Below are 23,109 nucleotides of genomic sequence, written 5' to 3' on the forward strand. Positions count from 1 at the left end.
ATAGAGACAGAGACAGGGACAGAAACAGAGATAGAGATTGAGACATAAGCAGAGTGACAGAGATACAGAGACACAGATCCCTTTATGTTATATCCAGCACATGGTCACCCATTTCAATTTTCTACCTGTTAAAAATCTTTTTGAATTTTGACTCTGTTTTCCAATGTGTTAGCTACACTTTTCAGGTTTGACAACACGACAAATAGGTTCTTTTTTGCATTTATCCAAGTTACCGATGAAAAGGTCAAACACTATGGGACCAAGCACAGATGCCAAGAATATCCCACTAGAGACTTCCTTCAAAGTTAACATGGAGCAACTAATTAATGACTACTCTTTGCATCCAACTATTAAACCAGTTTGAAATCCATCTAATCATATTAGGTGATTTAGTCATCACCTTTTCATTTTGTCCACAGGAATAATATGGGAGAATTTGAAAACAAACAAACAAAATGATTGTAAATATATAGTTAAATTTTATAGCATTTCTGTGACCTATCAATTTAGTAAAATTATCCAAAAAATGACATTATCTAACATGATATATCCTTCATAAAGCTATTCTGGTCCTTTGTGATCACCACTTTCTTCTCTAGCTATTCTAAAACCATTCCTTTAATAATCAGTTAACAATTTTTGTCCAGAATTAAAATCAAGCTTATTCTCCTACTGTTTGCAGGCTCCATACTATTTCTGTTAGAAAAAATAATATTTACTCTTCTTTAATCATATGATCATAGATTAAGAGCTCAAAGAGACCACAGAGAACATTTATTTCAGCCCCCAATTTTACAGATGAGGAAATAGACTCTGAAAATGTAAGTGGCTTGTCCAATATCATACAAGTAGTAAGCATCAAAAGAAAGATGGGAAGTCAGGTTTCTTTACTCAGGATTCAGTGCTCATATTACTGTACCACATGACTTTCTTGTTCTCCAGACCTTCAGGATCTCTCCCAGTTGCCACAGTCTTTTAAAAATCATTGAAAGTAATTCAGCGATTGCATTTGCCAGTTCTTTCCATAAACAAGGATATTATTTTAAATCTGTCCAAAATGAGAAACAAAAATATATAATTTTAATGATCAAAGCAAGTGAAATATAATTTTATCCTAAGAAATATGACTGCAGACTGCATCCAGTGCTTTTTTCCCCCACTCTGTTCATTTGATAAACTCCATTTGAAAGGATGTAATGGAATTCAGTGGTTTAATTCTCAGCTTCTCCTACCTGTCATTCCAGTTGAATGGTTACCTTAGGCTTCAAAATGTGCCTTTATGAATTGACAGATGATCTTTGTGAGTTTTTGTAGCCAAAAATTTCATCATCCTAGGGCCTAACTAGTAATGAATTTCTTCAATATTATCTAGGGTTAACCTCCAATAGTAGGTATATATTATCACTAGAGTCATTCTTTAAATCTGTCTAGCCTGGTAAAATCTGCAGATATTAGTCCCTGTTGGCATAGACTTAAGGAATTCAATGTTTCCTCCATATCATGGTGAGGTTTTCTGTCTTAATAAACTTAGGCATAAGCTTTTCTTTTTGAGTTTTACTGTAGCATTTTGTGGTTACATCAACAATATTTTGAGCCATATTTCAAATATTTAATTACAAACATGTATTGCTATTTCACAGTGCTTCGATAAAAGGGAGAAAAGTATGGTTTAGGAATACAATTATTTGTGTTTCACAATTGCTCCCAACACTCTACCTCACCTTTGCCTTTTACATTGCTTTTGCATCTATTAGACACTAATTGCATTTTGTTTTTCCACACAGAATAATTTTTTTCCCTCATCAGCTTAACAAAATCTAACTATATGCTCTACAGTAAAATGTTAACAATTTTGTTTTCAAATGAATACTTTTCATATGGACTACTAATTTTAGTAGTTCCCAAATTCTGTGTTTGAGCAAAAGAAATTAACGTTTTTTTTTTCCCATGGATTTATTATTCACTCTACAGTTATTGCTTTCGGAAGTCTCTATCCATAATGACAATGGTTATGTTTATTAGATGTGCCTCTTCCATATTTACATATTCAGAAAAACTCCATTTCTATTTTTACAATTAAAATTCTTCTTCTGTTTTTCATGTTAATTGCTATTCAACTATCCAAAATGCTTGCTGATAAAACTGTATTCACTTTCTAGTAAGATCATCAAATTCCCTCATTAAGATTAATAATTTTGTCTTTCTTCCTTTTTCAAATTCAATATAATTTCCCTTTAAATACTACTGACAGATTTCCTTCTAAATTTTAATATTCTATAATATTTAACACAATAACCATTTCATAAGTGTCCATTATGTGCCAGGAACAGTGTTAGGCAATGGAAATAAAAAGGCAAAAAGAAAACAGCCTCTTATTCGAGTGGCTTCCATTTTCATCAGAGGGATACAATATGAACAAAGATAAATACAAACATAAACAAAAATATATGTTTTAATTGTATGTTTTGTTTAAATTCTGGCTTAGAAATGATAGACCAGTTATACTGCCAAACTGGTCAATGACAGTTTTTTAAATGAATTTTCATGTAAGAACACTTATAGCATGAATATCGGGAAAGTTCTTGGGTAGCAATTAACACCCAAACAATGTTTTCTATGTACCACCTTTCCCCTCTGTCTCTTAGGATCCTTTGTTTCCTTTCATGATAGTTTGAGCACTACCTTCCGCATGAAACCTTTCCTTTTTTCCCAGTTCTTATGGCCCTCTCTCCCAAGTGTTTCTTGTATTTATTTCATATATTCATATTTGTGACATATCATCTCTACCTTTAGAGTGAAGTTCCTTAAGGGCAGGTACTTAATACATTCTATTTGTACACTTTGCACCTAACCCAAATCCTGGCACATAGTTTCATAGTAATTGCTTGCTGATTGATTGATTGCTTTGAAGAAAGATAAGAATTCTCCAATGTGAAAGGTGAAGAATGAATGTATTTTGGACATGGAAAATAATATTTTGCATTGGAAACACCTAGCATGTAAGTATGAATAGAACAGAATGTGTGAAATGAGAGTAACTTGAAATAAAACTAGAAAGCCAGATGGGATACTGGCAAATGTGCCCATACTCCCAGCCTCTGAATTTGGGATCATTTCACACTTTTTTTTATTTTTGATTTCTTTTCCGAAGACTTTCCCTAATTGTCCTACTTTGTTATAGCTATTTAGCAGTTCCCAAAGGAGAGGTAGACTAGCTGATGATAATAAAAGCAGGAAGTTTTTATTTGGCTCATTTTATTCACAAATAGGCACAAGGCCTATCTTGATACACTGGAGATTGAGAAGGGGAACAAGGGAAGAGGAGGTAAGGACTGGATCACAGACACTGAAGGAACAAGAAAACAGATGGATTTCTATAAAGAACAAGATATACCTGCTACTTAGCCAACAGGGGGGAACTAGAACTTGGGTGAGATAATCTTTAGGCCACAGTATGAAGAAGTGATTCAGTGAGGATTATTTTCCTGCCATACTAATCTAGGTTATGTCAGGTGTTCATTAACCCTATAAATATGGTACAGCAACATCTTGCCCTCTAACACTACAGGACATCATGGGGATTTACACAAGAATAAGAGGATTTATAACAAGGCATTGGTCCCTATCAGGTATATATAATAAATTCTCCACCTCTGCTGTCATTGGCAGGAAGTCACCAGAGATTGACTAGCAAGCTGAAAGTGTCTAACGTGAAACATCCCATATATAGGGCTTTCAGAAAAATAGACAAATGTATCAGGAAAAAGGAGTGAGAGTGGATAAAGAGAACATTGCAGAGTAGAATCCAAAACAAAAACAAAACCCCCCAGGGTTTTTTTAAGATTACCATAGTGCCTGATTTATTATTTTGATACTGGGTTAATGTGAAGGACTTGAAATATATGTTATAATTAACATGGATTTGGTATTGAATTAATTTGGAATGTGAAAATTGAAGATTTGCTTTAAGTTCATAAAAGAAAAAATCATAGTTTTAAAATCTATCTTTAAGATTTTAAGTTGTAAACTGAATGTTACTATTAAGGACTATAATGAGGCTTAAGTTGCTTTTGCAAAAAAGAAAAAAATCAGTAAATCATAAAGAAGGACTTTTTTGTCACAAAAGCTTGATAAATGATAGATTTGTTGATTTACAAAATCAATCAACAAGCATTTATTAATTATGTTGTGTCAGACTTTGTGCTAAGTACTTGAGATACAAAAGAAAAAGTGAAAACAGATTCTTATCCTATTGAACACTTTATGGTGTATGTTATAGTATTTGCAAAAACTATTAAAATATAGCACATACCTATTAAGAAAAAAATCTAAATTTAACTAAAGAGGAATAACTTTACTCAGCTTTTTATTAATCTAGACAACTTATGTTAAATATTATGAGCAGTACAAACAAAAAAGGTGTGAAATTTCATAGGAGGGATAGTGAGCATTTCTGCCTGTGGTGATCAAGAATGAATTCCTGTGGGGCAGCTAGGTGGCACAGTGGATAGAGCACCAGCCCTGGAGTCAGGAGGACCTGAGTTCAAATCCGTCCTCAGACACATAACACCTACTAGCTGTGTGACCCTGGGCAAGTTGCTTAACCCCATTGCCTAGAAGAAAAAAAAATTCCTGAAGAAAGTGGCATTGTACATAGATCCTAAAGAATAATTACAAATTCAGTTGGATGAAGTAGTGGAAGGTATTTCTGGGTGTAGAGATAGCATAAGCAAAGGCATAGTGGGATAAAAATGAAAGTTACATATGAGGAAAAAAACACACCAACCAGTTAAATAAATCAAACATTTATTAATTGTTTATTCCAGTATCAGGCCCTGGAATACAAAGACAAAAGTAAAGTAGCCCCTGGTCTCAAGGAGCTTACACTATGTTCAGGGGAGACTATATGTACATATATAACTATATACAAAAGAGGAATGAAATAATTTGACAGGAAAGCACTATCAGCTAGGGATGGTCACGAAAGAGGGAGACAGACCAGGTAAATGTACGGAGCTAGAAGATGGAATGCCAGGTATGAAGAATGGTTACCAAAAAAAGCCAGGTTATCAGGACCACAGTGTGTATGTGTGTGTATACATATGTGTATATGCATGTGTATGTATGTGTATATATACACATATGTGTGTGCATGTGTATGTATGTGTATATACATACATGTATGTATGTATATGTATATTATGTGTGTGTCTGTGTGTATATATATATACATATATACATACATATATATATACATATATATATGTATATATATACATATATACATACATATATATATATACATATATATATATATATACACACACACACACATATATATATATGTACTGAACATAATATAAGCTCCTTGAGACCAGGGGCTACTTTACTTTTGTCTTTGCATTCCAGGGCCTGATACTGGAATAAACAATTAATAAATGTTTGATTTATTTACTGGTTGGTGTGTTTTTTTCCTCATATGTAACTTTCATTTTTATCCCTCTATGCCTTTGCTTATGCTATCTCAACACCCAGAAATACCTTCCACTACTTCATATATATATATATATATATATATATATATATATATATATAATCTCCTAGTGTAGTAAGAGCTGTAGTATACAGGCAGACCCCAAAGCTTATCTGATGCAACTTTGTAGGTGGAAGATGCTAGAGAAATTTTTTCTAGTAGAATTATGATGATTTGTGAAGGGAACTCATTGAAGACACTGGAGCATGCATAGAAATTCCAACCTAGTGCTGTTGGCTAACTACATGATGAAGGAGTGGCATTTTGATGGGCTTTGAAGGCAATCAAAAGGCCTGGTAGCATCAACTGCAACTTTTCTTTGCCCTCTCTTCATTTCACTCAAAGATTCCTCCTACCACATAACCAGTGAGAGAACATGCTAGGAGGGTAAAGGTCTTAAAGCCTTCTCCCCTGCCTCTGATGTCATATATTCCTGAGAAGTAGATCTCACTTCTTGGTCTTTCTTTTTCTTTTAATTTTTATATTCTAGGTGAAGAGAGCAGAGCCTCATTACAAAAAGAGTTTGAAAAATTGTCAGAGTAGTGCTCTGCCATCCTCTCATTCCAAAGTCTGGTCTGCAGAGCCACGGTGGCATGAATGCCCTGAGGATCAAGGAGCAATCTTTAGCAGTGACCTTTGGGTTCCCAAACCAGTGAAAGGCTTCTCCTGGATATGAAACTGGTAGGACCAGTGCAGGAACCGAGCTAAGTTACGAGACTAATACTCTTGACTATCTCCCCACCTCAACACACACATACCATTTCCTGCAGAGATTGAGGTGATATAAAGGAAATTTCCCCAAAGTATTGAAGAAAATGTTTTTACTATGGTCTTGCTACACCTTCAAATAAAATATTTCTTCAGTGTTAAGTGGTAACAGGGGCATTATTTATCAAGGGTAGCTAGGTGGCACAATGGATAGAGTACCAGGCTTAAGAAGACTGAGAAGGAGGGAGACAGAGACAGACAGAGACAGATAGACAAAGACAGAGGGACAGAGAAAAAGAGAAGAGAAGAGAGAGAGATCAGGTGAAAAATTCTAAGGGTGTATGTAGGGGGGATTTTCCAACTTCTTTCCCAGTACTGGGCCCTGTCAGGAAAAATGTTTCCACTGGTCTTCAAAAGGAAAGAACCTCAAAGGTAGTGTCCATAAGCACTGCGGAGGGGTGGGGGTATAAAAAGAGAGTGTGAACTTGCTATGCTTGTAGGAACTAGGTGGCCTATGGAGAAGAGAATTTTTTTTTTTTTTTCTGGGGCCTGAGTGGAAAAAAATGCTGGTACATGTGTGATATGTGTAATTTTTGAGTTGGGAATGCTGAGGCTGGTGAATCACTTGAGCTCTGGAGCTCTAACATGTGATAAGTTTAAAGCTGATTAGATTGGCACCAATATCATGGTCCCACAGGAGTCAGGGGTCACCAAGCTGCCAAAGAAGGGGTGAACCAGTTCACAGAATAAATTTTTATAGTTCATTCATTTCAGTAGTGTCTGACTCTTTGTGAACTCATTTGTGATTTTCTGGGCAAAGATAATAGAGTGGTTTACATTCCTTCTCCAACTCATTTTACAGATGAGGAAACTGAGACAAACTGGATTAAGTGACCAGCCTAGGGTCATACAGCTGGTAGGTGTCTCAGGCCAGATTTGAACTCAGGAAGATGATTCTTCCTAATTCCAAGCCCAGCGCTCTATTCAGTGTGCCACCTAGCTGCAAGTCAAAGCTTCCATGCTGATTATCAGTGGGATGGGGTATGTGAATACAATCATCCCTTCCACACCAACACCACCACCCCACAATCTGGAAAATTTACGTAAAATTTTTTGGTCTACCCTTGGTCCCAGAGGAAAAAATCTGATTTTTTTTCCCTTTTTCGGTTATGGGGTATTTCAGTACCTCACTGTAAAATTTGGGTTGATATTATATAACACTATGTATATATTTTATGCATTTTTGAGTTTCTAAACTTTTTTGTGTATTCTGCTGGCCTTCCTGTGTCAACTGCAGTTTCTGCAAAAGTCCCAAAAAAATTCCCATTTAATTTCTTAATCCAACCCACGATATATCAAAATCATGATAGGGAAAGTCTTGATGTGGAAGGAATAACTGTAGTTGGTACATTTCAAGTCTGAGTGAGACAGAGAGATCCAATCTCAAAAAAACAAGAGAGAGAGAGAGAGAGAGAGAGAGAGAGAGAGAGAGAGAGAGAGAGAGAGAGAGAGAGAGAGAGAGAGAGAATAAGAGCTAGAAACAGAAAAGGGAGATTTAAGTCTTGCCTCTGACATATATTTTCTAGGTGATTCTGGTCAAGTCATTTTTGCCTGTTAGTACCCCCCAAAGAACTCTGTAAGACTAGAAATTAGAGTAAGTGCTGATTTGCACAAGTAAAATAAATTTCAAGGGTGAAATATGGGTAAACCAAACATAGATAAATACATATATGTGTATATTCAGGTACATACGCACATACATGATACTGTAACTGGAAAAATAACAATTTTTTAAAGAATCTTGGAGCTGGGCCAATAATTTTGAGTTAATTTGAAGCTGTTTCCACTCTTACTTGGAAGCTGAAACAGCAGACAAGAGCAATTAGCTATTGGTACTGACTTTTTACTAGAAGAATGGCCCATGAGAACTATGACCTCTTCTTTTCACATAAGCTGTTCAGTTTGATTTGGCTCAACTACAAGTTAACAATGAAACCTTCTGGCAAGTCACACATCATGCATGTTTGTGAAAGCCCACCAGTTTAGTTTGAACTATGTGGTAATTTGTGTGTGACTCTGAGAAAATACCAAATTAATTAACAGGGAAAATGGCTCCAAAACGCGTTTAGATTAAGTCAAGGTAAAATTCTGCTTTCAATGTGTTAATAATTTCATTCAACTATAGAGTACAATTTCTGTCTCATTTGGATGTAAAAAAAAACTGAAATATAGGAATATATTCATGCAGCCATCATCGTGAAAAGAATAGCAGGAACTGTCTCCTTCACCTCTTGCTGTCCTTTTATGAAAAGGACAAAGGCATAATAAATAAGTATTGATCTACATCCAAGACTGCAGATACACGTAATCCTGATATCATAACAATTAACACCTTGGCTGGCAGACCTAGACCTGCTAAAGAGTGAACACACATACAAATTAAACCACTCTCACCTTGCCTACCACCAACAGAGTTTTATCTTTGAGATTTTATTCTCCAAAACAGTTAATCTGGTAACTCTCATGAAAATCCTATTAACTAAAGTAGGTCAATTTAACACATTTTAATAATAAAAAGAGTGATTTTTCCCAAAATTGGGTTCATTATTTATAATGACCACACATATATAACTACTCAGAGAAATAGAAAGGTTACTGGATTTGAAGTCAGAAATTCTAGGTTAGAATCATAATTCTGCTACTAATTACCTTTGTCTGCCAAGTCACCCTTCTGTGCTCCTCATCTCTAACATGAAGAAGTTGAATTGGACGATCTATAAAATACCTTCTAAAGTCAATGATTCCTATAAACATTTAATTTTTTTTTTCAAACTGCAGTATAAATCAACAAGATGAAGATGCATTTTTGAATAACACGTTCATATTTATATAGCACCTGTCTTCTAAGGTCATAATTGTCTTGCTTAAGTATTAGAGCATCACTCTTCTGAGGATCCATTTTTTAAAAATATGACAGGAACTGATTTTTGCAGGTGCAGAAATTAGTAGATTATAGAATGGTTCAGTAAGTTAGAAAGAAAAGTCACTCTACAAGTGAATAAAAGAACCTGGCAAAAAGGAACCTATTATCTGAATTTCAGTTTACTATTTGAAACCCTATGGTCTTTCTATAGGGCATTCTGGTTGGAAATTTTACACTTAAGTTGTGCAGATGACATAGTAATTGACTACACTTCTTTGTCTATAACTATACTCTTCTTTGTAAAGAGAGTGGGGAAATATTTACTTGTACTGTCATTCATTTTTTTTATCATTATTAACCTTAACATCAACAATTATGTCTAGTATTTATATGAAGAGCTTTAAAAAGTGCTTTACATGTGTGATCTCACATTGTTCCCCAACAACTTTATGAGGTAGGCTCTTTTATTATCCCCATTTTAAAGATGAGGAAAAAATGAGGGTGAAAGAGGTTAAATTAATTCCCCAGGTTCACACAGCTAGTCATGGTCTGAGGCAGAATTTGGACTCAAATATTCTTGACTCCAGGTCTAGCTCTCATCTTGTTAAGCCAGAGGTGTCAAACAGAGAGCAGGCAACACCTTGACCCACAACAGTTCTGAGTGCTGCTAGAGCCAGATTAATATGGAATTGGGAAATATTTTAAAAAATAAATAAAAACACAATAGAAATAAATGATGCTAATATGTGGTTTAGTTGTAACTGTTTCTATTGGAGTATGACATCACTGCTCGAAGCCACTTAGTTACCTCTTAATATGTTCTGATTAGAGTTATGACTAATAAGCAGCTGTTGAAAATAACACTCATTTTTATTGATGAGGCCTAAGAGCCTAATGGCAAATAGGAATTTATAAAGCACTTTAGGCCTGCAAAACATTATCTCAGTTGTGTTTATAACAATCTTATCAAATAAATGCTAAAGGAATTATCATCCCCATTTGACTGATGAGGAAACTGAGGAATACAAATGTTAAGTGACTGACAAATAGTTACAAAACTTGAAACTATCAGAGGCAGGATATGAACCTGGGTTTCTCCTATCTCCAAACCTGATGTTCTTTTATACTACCTCATGCTACACTCCAAATTAGGGCTGTTTCAAGTCCAAAGTGAGAACAAATACAAGCAATTGATTTCTCCTGACCATATTCCTTTACTGCTTAGCAGCAGATATTGTTCTAAATTAGTGGGGCTTTTTGTCTGTTTCGTTTTGTTAAATCCGGGCCTACAAAATGATGAAAACCAGCAAGGCCAATAACAAAAGTTAAATTCCCAAATAAGATAAATTAAAGAATTTATGTATATACATATATAACATACATGTACACATATATATGTATATATACATGCATGTGTGTCTATATATATGTATACATACATGCACACATGTGTATACACACACGCATGCACACACATACTAGATAGATAGATAGATAGATAGATAGATAGATAGATAGATAGATATCTATATCTATATCTATCTATATCTATCTATCTATCTATCTATATCTACCTATCTATCTATCTATCTATCTATATATATATAAAACAGAGATCCTAAGTGGGCTGAAGACAAGAAATAGTGTAAACTGTCAAGTCTGGCATCTATGGGGTGGGGGGAACTACACTAGCTTTCTGGGCTCAAATATCAGGTCATTTTGAGATCAATTTAATATATATGCATATACGTATATACACATACATCTGTGCAGGCATACATGCTGTCGCCTTCATTAGAATGTAAGATCCTCGGTTTTTAATGGTTTATTATTAAAATTATGGACTTTTCATCGCTGGAATGCTATTGTGTGGTTGAGAAGCACTCATATTGTACCTTTTGTGATCAATCATAAAATATGTTTTGTCATGAAGTCTTCGTGCCCAGCAAATTCATAAGGTAAAGTTTCCCTGTGTTCTTGTAAATCCCAAGGAAGCAATATATAAGCACTTGGTTTATTTTCTTTAAAGTCTTGCCATTCTGCGGACTTCCTTGATGTGTTTGTTATCATTGTTTTTCCCTAACTGAGCCTTTTTTTGAGTTTGCAACATTTTCATTAGACTTGAGGTTTATGGGGATCCATTGGGGAAATGTTTGGATTCCATTTGGAATAGAGACCTAGAAAGAATTTGACTGTCTAAGGGAATTGCCTATGATATAGGGAATCCCAGAGAAATTTTTGCATGCCCTATATAGACTGAACATTTAGAAAATTTTATCTAGACTTTTTGCAAAATGGGTGATCCTATGTGCTGAAGTAATCATGTTACTGTTTTCACCCAGGACAGTAGGTTTCTCAACAGAAGGGGGGGGGTAACTTAGAGTTGTCCATCCAAGGTCCATAAGCTCTGTTTGGAAAATACCATGTGCTCCAGGATTGAGGCAGTGACCCCGTTTTCCTAAGAAACTTTCTTTGGTGGTGAATGATTAAACCATTTGAGCCAACAGGTGCAGTGCGGGGAAGAAGGAGGGAGTTCTCCAGTGCGACACAAAAAGGGTGACATGCTCTAGCCCCCCAAGACACACAGCAGTTTGCAGAAATGAATCCCAGTTGATTTTGTTTATTGCTGAAGGATTGGTATTTGGTTGAACCCAGGTTATAAAATCCCTTTTGGGATAGTGCCAAATGGTCTGGTAAACTCTGTATTGAAAAGTCAATTTTCTCTTTTTTTTGTTTCGTTTCGTTTTGTTTTGTTTTTAAGTTGAGGAAAGCCATTGGAGGACCATATCAAGCATTTCTTGATAAGTAAGCAATGTTTGGTAAACTTTATGGAAATGTTCTTGTTTGCTGAATAATAAAACCTTGTATTTTGCATAATTGTGATTTTCACCTGTGTATATGGGACTATAACATATGATTTTTGAGACTCTTATGGTGCACTAGAAACACATGAAAGCACAATGTTTATATACTCCAGAAGAATCTTCTAGATTGAAGACATGGACAATGTGTTCAAAATGCACCCCAGCCTATTTTGCAGAGATAGTTAAGTTTTTAAATAGGGTGGGGGTAGTGTATTTAAAGTCTTTTGCATATTTCGGACCCTATAAGCTTTCACAGATGGTATCACTCCACCTAGAGAAAACAATTTCTGGAAGAATCATGATGATCAGTAAAGGATGGGCTTTAGAGAGACTACAGCGTGTTTGTACATTCTATAACTGGTTCTGGTCTGCTAACTATGCATTTCCTGAATGAATCCAATAAATTACATTTTGTCTCAATCACAAAGAGACTAAAGATTAATTAAAGATAATATCAATGCAAGGTTAGAGACCCTAACCTTTGGCTAAATATTATGATATTTTTAATTAGAAACCCGGGGTTATTGTGACTAAACTTATAAACTTCTCACCTAAAAGAAACTACTTAAAGCAAAAGAGGAGGGAATCACATAGACAGTTTTGTTTTGTTTTGGTTTGTTTTTTGGGGGGGTATGTTAGCTCTTAGCTTTTAAATGAACTAATTATAATAATGTATTATGTACAGTACAAAAAGGGGAGCAGTGGAAAATTACTAGAAACAGGTTGGAAACTTATGGATTCCTTAAATGATTAATTTCTATATGAAACTACATTATATGAAATCCTTTAGTTATTTGATGGCTCTTTGGGCTGCCTTGATATAAACTGAATTCCACTTAATAAGGAGCATAACTTTGCCATAAGAACACCCTTGTATGTATATGGTGTACCATATGCTACAATTTATGGCTATTTATTTTTTCTCCTCCTTTGAGTTAGGGAAGAGCTAGTTGTAATCTTATACAAAAGATTAGCAATCCTCCAGAAAAAGAAGCTACAAAGATATAAACATATGTCGACATTTTTAAGCAATATGCTTCTGGTTGATAGAAAAAAGTGTATGTAATATCTATATTATATATTAATGTTTGCAGATGTTTTCCCTTTATTGACCTCTCCTGTTTCACACTTATTTTGTAAATGTTAGTTGTGTCTCTCCTAAAACTTACTGTAAATGTGTCTTCCCTGTACTATCTCTCATTGTTTGCAATCTCCCATCATCTTCATTCATAATATTTTAGAAGTGAGATTTATTCTCAATTGGTATTGTGCCTCACTATCATATCATTCAGCTTGCTAATGAGATGAGGGTTCTTTTGTTCTCATGGTAGCAATTGATTTTATACAAAGTATTTAAAAAATATGATAGAGTATGATAATGTTTTCTATTTGTTTACCATTGTTTGGCATAGACAAATCATTTAAATATTTCAGATTGTAGTTGTTTCAAGTACAATATGTTTTCCATTTTTATTCTTTTTCTAATTTGGTATAATTTTTTAAATATCCAAAAGTAAAGTGGTACTGAACATTTATTTAAAAAAATCATGAATCTTATTCTTATTTTTTAAAGAAGGTATGTCAGTTACTATAAACTCATGGACTCATTTTCCTTCACATCTCAATAAAACATTTATGAGATTAATATCTACGCGTATGACGGTCATCCTTGATGAAGGTAGGAGGAGAGCAGCGATTTTCCAAATTGTATTTTATAGTAGACTACATTATTTTACACTCACATAACCGATTGAAAGGTACAAAAATTACAAAATTCTGTTGTGCTTACTCGTTTGTTTAAAATAATAAAGGATTTCATTTAATGGAACAAAACATGCCTTAGGTAACTCTCCTCTGACACCACCCTAGTAAAGGTTCTCATCACCTCATGCCTGGTCTTCCCCTTGATATTGTAAGAATATATGAATATTCTTGCCACAGCTGTCCTTAGTGTAGCCCCACAGAGGGCCTAGGTTTGAATTTTGTCACCAAGACACACAGATCCACAAATTGGTAGCAAAAGTAACTTTTTATTGAAGAGAGAATCTCACATTACTAGCAGCAGGACTAAAGAACCTCTGAAAATGGATACTTCTCTTCCACCATCAAATTTCCACATAATCAAGATACAGGCTTCAAAATTCCTAATTAGGTAGTCTTTTTTTTTTTAATTAAAACTATCCATAGATATGCCTCCTAGAGAGTCATAGATCTATTGACAGTTACAGAAAAGATAATTCACCTTCTCATGTTCATGCCACTACCTGGTGGAGGTATTGTACATATTTCTCCATGTTGGAATCAGACAGCAATCATTGTAACTGAACCAAGAAAGACACTTTGCTCATTCTGTTTGTATGAGGTCTCCTGCAGATTTCTACTCTCCTATACTTGCTCATCAATTTTTTGGATAATATGGAGTTCAGATGATAGCCAATATTGTTCTTGAAAGAATTATGATTCAAAAAGCCTCAAGAAGCTATAATATTGGGCCAAATCCAATAAAAATGAAATATAATAAATATAACTATAAAAGTATGCTCCTGTATTTTAAAAAAAATCAACTACATAAATATAGTTAGTATAGCATTTGGGAAACCTAAGTAAACAAGAGTTCATGTGGAAAAAAAAAACCTTTCGAGTTTCATTTACTATACAAACTCCACTGAGTATATGGTATGATATTTCAGTACTCCTAAACTACATTAACAGATGTGTGGCATGTGAGATTAAAGATGTGTTAATTTCAACATACTAAAATCTGGACAGACCATACTTCAAATGTTGCTTTCCATCCTGGATGCAACTTTTAAGAAGAAAATTAACAAGCTAAAGTTTCCTAGTAGAAAACAATTAGAATGATGTGAACACTAAAAAATGTGCCACATATAATATTGGTTGGCAGGAATAGGAATGATTACTGAGCAGAAGTGAAAATAGAAGGGAGCCATGATAAATAATGTATTTGAATGTCTTTCACATAGGGGAAAAGATAACTAATTAATTATTCCTGGCCATTGCCACTAGACCTTGGAGCCATGGGTAAACTGAGAGGCAGATTTCCATTCAATATGATGAAAAACTTTTTAAACAAAGCTGCCCAACTATCAAATGGACCATTTTCTATCATGGGATTTTGAAGTAGGTTCTGAATGATCTTTAATTGGGATATGTTCTATTTGCATATAGGTTGTACTAGTCTGTTAATGTTCCTTCAAATTCTGAGATTCTTTTGTGCCATGTGAAATAAGGGCCTGAGCAAAGGAGTTAAGGTAGATCACTGGGAATAGAAGTTCTAGGGGTGGGGTGGAGATTGTCTCAGAGCATCTATGTATGCAAATTAGAAGATGCAAAAGAGCATTAGAAAGGAGACAAGAGAGATGTACTTTTTGTGCGTTCTTATAGCTTCTAGGGTTGAGAGAGAAGACATATAGGGATTCCAACCTGTCTTTAGCATAATGAAGGCGGAAAGACTCTGGGAAGAAACCAATACATAGAACCTAAATCATATCTTTATTCTTAGCTTACTGCACTAGAAACTTCGGAGAATTTCCCCTTGAGTGAGGTCTAAGACTCTCTCACTTGGTTGAACTGAGATATATTGCTCCCAATGAGGGGCCTTTTCAATCTCTGTTGACTCACATATATCCTCATACTTAAAGGTTTTCTGATTTCTGTTTTACTATTGACTTGGATGAATGGGTTTCTTAGCTATTTCCTATGTGTGTTCATTATGGAAGAAGTAACTGCTTGAAAGGCAGCCAGGCTTTGGTTATAAAGTTTGGGGTCCTCCTTTATCCATTAATTGTGACCAGAAGTTTGGCTTAAATCTAAAAACTTATGTCCCATGGACAAATAATAATTTAGAAAATAGATAGAAATAATTCTACCATAGCACCCCTGTCTCTGAGGAAATTAGAGCGCCCAGGATCAGGAACCAACCTCCTTCTTTTCCTTCTTACAGGAACTGAAGTCTCCCTTGGAGAAGGGTAAGAGGAGGAAATATTAGAGATATCTATCCTTTCCTCTATGTGAGCCACAAATGGCATGCCTTACTACTTAAGCAAATAAGAAAAGAACAAAAGTGAGAGCACTATTAACTATGCAAGAGATAGAGGCAATTAGAGAAGGGAATATAGTTAATTTGAAATGTTAAAAATCTTCACAAAAGGAATCAACACAAATAGATTAAGAAGAGAAGCTGCCTAGTACAGAAAAAAAATCTTTACATAAAAATATCATTGATAAAAATCTAACATCTAAGCTTTTTAAACAATTAGTATAAATATAGGAGACCAAGAGACATTCTTCAATACATATGTAGACAAAAATATAAACAAAAATTTCTTAAAAAAACCTGAATGATGATTTCAGATCATACTTTACCAATTATGTAGAAAATACAAATTAAAATAAAGTGTTTTCCATTTCAGCTCACATCCTTAAAATTGACATTGATGATAGAGCAGAACAGTCAATTTCAGAAAGGGAAGACAATAACAATGAACCTGTGGATTGGTCCAACTGTGCTCCATATCATTTCAAAATTATACAAAAAAGCGATTAAACTATGAATAATCTTTAGCCCATTGACCAACACACACACACACACACACACACACACACACACACACACACACACACACTCTGTATGGAAGGCAAAGATAGAAAGATAACACTACCAAAATTACACTACCAACAATCTTTGTGGTAAGAAACAATTGGAAATTTAGGAGTTGTCTATTGATAGGGTAATGGTTGGGGAGCATAACCTTTTATAACAGCATAATATAATATTATTATGCAATAAACATTCCAAATAAGGATTTAGAAAAACATGGAAAAATATGTATGAACTGATGATACATAAAGACATAATCAGAACTAAACGTAAATGGAAATGACTCCAAACACATAGATGAGAAGATTTCTAAAAGAGACATCTCTGAGTAATTAAAAAAATAATTGTTTCAAAGAACAGATAATAAAGCATACTTCCTTTATCATGGTAAAGAGGAAGAGTCCTACTAGTGACGAATACATTAAATTTTGTAAGATGAAATCATAGTAAGTGGCGATTTGGGTTAATATTTTTTATTAACTTTATTTATTTATTTGCTTATTTATTTATTTATTTATTTAGGTGAGGAAATTGAGCTTAAGTGACTTGCCTCGAGTCACACAGCTAGTGAGTGTTATGTGTCTGAGGTCGTATTTGAACTCAGGTCTTCCTAAGTCCAGGGCCGGTGCTCTATACACTGTGCCACCTAGCTGCCTCCCCCACCCCAGTTTGGGTTAATTCTTTTCCCCTTTTGATTGGGAATATCCAATTATAAGGTGACATAAAATGGAGACTTATTTTCTGACATAACTTGATATCAAAACATTTTAAAATGTCCTTATCAATTTAATAATGCTAGAAAGATGGGTATTATAAAAACCTTTCTCACTAACCTGTTTTGATGTTTGATCGTCTTTGTAGATAGACAGTAATAATAATAATAGTCTAGAAATTCTATCTTCATCTAACCAAATTTTCTCTTGATGCAATTTGAATCTATTTCTTCTGGTTCTTGCCTTTGTAGTTATGGAGAACAGCTGGCTATCCACTTGCTTAGAATAATTAGCCATTACTTTGAAAGTACTCTCCAGTTTTCTATTCTACAAGTAAACAGCCTCATTCCTCTCACAGTTCCTCATGGATACTATTTCCTTATTCTTCATTTTTCTTCCCTATACTCTTTGCAATTTCCCCATGTTCCCATAAACATGGAAATTTTTTCTAGTGGGAGAAGTTCCCAGCTCATCCAAGTCATACCCTTCCTGGATTTTTTTAACAGTCTGTTCACAACATTACATCTTTATCTCCTTCATAAACTAATTTATTTAATAGTTCATATTTATGAAGAGCTTTTAGGCTTATAGAGCCTTTTCCTAATAACCACTTTGTGTTCAATATAGATGGTGTCAATATGATTTCCTCCAATTTAAATATAATCTAACTAATATATCATAATGTCTTAGAATCTTAGCCCATCATTCTAAAGAATTTCTCTCACTTTTTGTGTTCCATTATAACAAGAGCTAGAAATTCTCTGAGAGCAGATGTTCTTTACAAGATGTGAAGCCAAGTTTCATAACTTGAAGAGATGAGGAAGAAAATGTTTGGGGGTCCTTGTATGTAAAAGGAAAATGTTGAATTTTATTTTTAGAACTTGATTTTTGCCTTCAGTTTTTGTGCCTGTGGCAGAGCAACTGAGACTTTTTCAGGCTCTGAGCTGTGCTGAATTATGAACATCTGCTGTTAATTGCTAAGAGAAGAAGAGTGGGCAGCTGCAGGAAGAGTTCTAGACAAGAGAAAAAGTACATCATGGAAAAAGGAGGCTAAGAAAGACAACAGGTTAAGTTTCTTAGAAACACCTCAGCAGAAACAATGGTTCTAATGGTGGATGTATATTTTTGGAACTCAGGAACCAAAGAAGGTCATTGGGGGCAGGTCATTGAAATCATCGAACTTTTTCTTAAGTAAGTTGTACTGGCAGTTGAATGTGTCTGTATCGCCTCCATGAATGAAGAAAGAACTGGAGAAAGGGAAAAAGTGGTGGAAAGAAGTGCTGTCAGAAGGCTATTAGAATAAATCCTGGAAAGCATGTTAAGTATGTAAACTAGAGTGGCAGTTGTGTAAATATACTGTTCCTTATTCACTTGCTTCAAAGTTCAACTATTCCATAAATCTATATGATTCCACCACTTGAAAGTAGTCTTTCCCCTTTCAAATTTTCAATAAGCTCCATGAACAAGAACACCTGGGCATACTAGAATATTTCTGCTATTTGGATTCTGCACAGGATAACTTTCATGGCAATCGTGAATACCTTGGACAAGCATGAAATCAAAAATGTTAATAAATGAATACAGTTGCTTTAAATGAAAGAACTAATACATATCCTATAATCTGTATTAACTAGACACAATATAGAACTTTCTGAGGGAAAAAGGAAAACCATTGAGGGAAGAAGGAAAACACTGAGGAAGCAGGAAGTCAAGAACCACAAGTAATATATCTAGGATAATTGTCAATGATATTTGGAAATGTTAATCATGTGGGTAAAATCAGTAAATCACAGTAATGTGTAGAGAGATAATATATTGGAATCTTCAGAAATGTTTTCTCTGTTCTTTCCTTACCTTTTCATCAAGGCTGACATAGGAAAATTAAAACAAGGCAGGGGCACCCCACTTCTTCTGGACTCACCTTCATGTAACCAAGACTCCAGCTAGGATAATAAAAGGCAGATGACATAGTGAAACAGAAAAAAAGTGTAATATTTTATAGCTTGAACACTACAATAAATAGAATTTTTATCTGGAATATCTCTTGGTCCTTGCTAGTTAGTCAGCTCCCAACAAATGGTTGCAGATGTGTTATGTAGAATAAGAGAAGTAACTCAATGTAGCAAAGAGATCTTCAGATGGGATGAAAAGAAGACAGATTTTTTGGAATTAGGATTATGTCAGCATCCAGGATAATGTGTACTCTATGTAAGATTGTGAAAGGTCACTCAACCCCAGGAGCCTCCATTTTCTCATCTGGAAAATTAGCATAATACTTAAAATATGTCCTGCTTCTCATGGTGGTTGTGAGAACTGAGCTTTGTAAAATTGAGTATTATTATGATGATCATTTTACCTACAATGATATGAGGGTTTCCACTAGACGAGAGTGAACCTCTCAGAAATCAAATGTTCTAAGACGCCTTCCTCTAAACCTATAGCATATATATTTCAAGCAATAACTAAAGTGCCACTTCTCTTTCTCAATATGTTCTTGCAATTTTACATCTAACAGGAGATCAATCTTTAGAATATACTCGTGACTTAGATAGGAATCTGAAAATTCATCTTTGCATATATTGCTCTAACAGCAGTGTCATTTTTTTAATTTAAAAATCGACATGATTTTTATTTAAAAACAAAGAAAACAAATGTATAACTTGCCAGAATTTTAAACAATTGTGGTTGCAGGACAATTTTACTTTCAGCAATCAATGTTTTTGTAAATGCCTAAGGAAGAATGGAGGAAGAGAAGGAAGGAAATAAAAGAAGAAAGAAGGAAGGAAGGGAGAGGGATGGGGTGAAGAGAGCAAGGAAAGAAAAATCTTCATTATTTTCCTTCCTTGTTATGTTTGATCTAGTTGATGAATGACAGAAGAAGAGTCAGCAATTCCATGGAATGTTACCTTTTTTCCCCTTATATCTGTTCAAAATACACTTAAGAAAAAGACATTACAGCCAAAAAAATGGCATTCTTTCATAACATTTCCTAGCCATAAAAAAAATTGCTATTTATCCAAGTGATATGTTTCAGACTGCTTTAATATGCTACAAAATATTCACCTGTCAACCAATCCCTGTATAAATTGATTCGTCAGTCAATCACAACCTGGAAATCCCTAGAAAGATCATTTCATACCAGACAAGTCTGTGTATACAATTCGTGGCTTTATAAGATTTCATGGCATGATAATGAAACACAATACTTACAATCAGGGTGTTATTACAATTTTAGAAAAGAGAATTTGAGATTCCATCATTGGTTTTGTTACCTTGCTATGGAAAAACTACAGAATTCAGGAAATTATCTGATTGAAAATTGAAGGAAAAAATAGGAGAGTTATAAGAATAAGTTAATTTTAAAAGAAACCTTTTTGGCCCTTGGATACTTAATTATCATGATTAAAAAAAAAGAAATATTTCCCAGAAAATCCAAGGGAAGAAAAATGGGATTAAAATAGAATTGTTATAGATAATAGTTTCTCTTTATCTCTCTGTCCTGCTGAAATATCTTGATCTAATTTCTCTTTCCTCCTTCTCCTCCTCTTCCTCCCTACCTTTCACTTCCTCAGAGAGTTGTGAGAATTCCAAGAAAAGTATCTTTGTTTGGCTATTAGCTTTTTAGCTTTCCCGATATTTTACATAAATATAACAAACAGTCTGAGAAAATTCACATGACATTATAAATTGACAAATCATTGCTGGGAGTGGTAGGCCATGGCTTTTCCTTCTACACCTCTGGACAAGTAAAAAAAAAAAACACCAAAGTATCTCTATGGAAATCAAGTTTCAAAAAGAATTAACTTATTTATTGTGTATGCATTCATTCATTTATGTGTTTATTTATCATCCATTTGTCTATCCATTCATTCATTTATTTATTTGCTTAATATATTTGCTTGTTTCTTAAATATCGTAGAGGTTAAAATCTAAAGTGCCACTTTCACTGACTCTCCTTAATTCCACATCAGCTGAAGGATGAAATAAAACATCTACCTCAGAGATACTATGCATTTAAAATGCAATATGAAACAATTGAGAGATAGCCAATGAGGGAATTTGTTTTGCTGAATTAAACATATTTATTATGTGTGTTGGTTTTCTTTTTTTTAATTGTTCAGTGGTTGTAAACAGTGAGAAATGAAGAGAATAAATGCTTATAAATATAAATAATATATGTTTAAAAGAATGTCTCTATGACCAGCTAATATAATATAGAGTTTCTAATATCTTTTCTAATGAAGTTGGCAGTCTGAATTTTAGCAAGAAAATTATATTTTATGATATCCAAGTGGCCTTAAAACATTCCTTTCCTTACTCTAGAGGGCAGAACCAAGATGGCAGAGTGAAAGAAGAGACTCACCGGAGAATTCACCCAAATCCCTTCAAATACCTCTAAAAAGTGACTCTGAACAAACTCTAGAGTGGCAGAACCCACAAAGAGACATAGTGAGGCAGATTTCCAGCCCAAGACAACCTGAAAGGACGACAGGAAAGGTCTGTTGCACGTCCTGAGAGACAAGTGTCCAGGACACAGGACGGACCAAGCCTGTGCAAAGCCAGAGCAGGCTTCAGGGGACTGAATCACCAGCAGCAGTAGTGCATTTCAGTCTTCTCAGCCTATGAACACCAGAGACAACTTAGAAGGTCAGCTGGAAAGGTCTGTCAGAACTGGGTGAAAGAGAAGCAATTCAGCACAGGACTGCAGGTTGTGCAATACAGCCCCAGCACCAGAAAAACAAGAACAGGCTTTGGGAGTGACTGAATCAGGAGGAGTAGTGGCAGTGGCAGCTCTGCTCCTAAAGCTAATAGACTATAGACTGCATGTTTGAAAGTCACCTATTTCAATTTCCAGTAGCCAAGATGGTAGAGAAAGAAATAAATAGCTCTCACCTTCCCTTACTGACCCTGAAAAACCCAGAAAATACTGCCCTAGGAAAAGTTCTGAAATAGTAGAGCCAACAGAAAGATTAGATACACAGTCTTTTAGCTCCTGAGGCTAGGGGGATTAACAGGAAAAGTCATTCTCGCTGTGGCTGAAGTGGACCAATATAGAAAGGGAAGCATCCCAGTAAGCCAGTGGCAAGCCCCACCTCAGCAAACCAATAACCAGGCCCCTAGCCCCCAGCACAAGAAGCCTGGGACAGTGTCCCCTGTGTCCCAGAAGCAGAGATCAACTTTAAAAGCCAGAAAAAAAGGCAAACAACATGAGGAAGAATCAACATAGAAAAACAATGGCCATAGAAAAGTATCTTGGTGACAAGGAAGATCAAAACACAAATTCAGGGGAGGATAACATTGGCAATATACCCACATCTGAAACATTAGAGGGGAATGTGAACTGGTTTCAAGCCCAAAAAGTCTTCTTAGAAGAGCTCAAGAAGTATTTTAAAAATCAAGTCAGAGAGGTAGAAGAAAAATTGGGAAAAGAAATGGGAGGTATGCAAGAGTCAATGGCTTGGAAAAGGAAGGACAAAAACTAATTGTAGAAAAAAAGTCCTTAAAAAGTAAAATTGGCCAAATGGAAAAGAAGGTGCAAAAGCTAACTGAAGAAAACAATTCAATGAAAATTAAAATTGGGCAATTGGAAGCTAATGACTCTATGAAACATCAAGAATCAATCAAACAAAATCAAAAGAATGAAAAAAATGAAGAAAATGTTAAATACCTCATTGGAAAAACAATTGACCTGGAAAATAGATCCATGAGAGATAACTTAATTTTTGGTCTACCTGAAAGCCCTGATT

The sequence above is a fragment of the Phascolarctos cinereus genome, unplaced genomic scaffold (genome assembly GCF_003287225.1).
Source record: "Phascolarctos cinereus isolate Bilbo 61053 unplaced genomic scaffold, phaCin_HiC Scaffold_5;HRSCAF=322, whole genome shotgun sequence".
In the NCBI taxonomy this organism is placed as follows: domain Eukaryota; kingdom Metazoa; phylum Chordata; class Mammalia; order Diprotodontia; family Phascolarctidae; genus Phascolarctos; species Phascolarctos cinereus.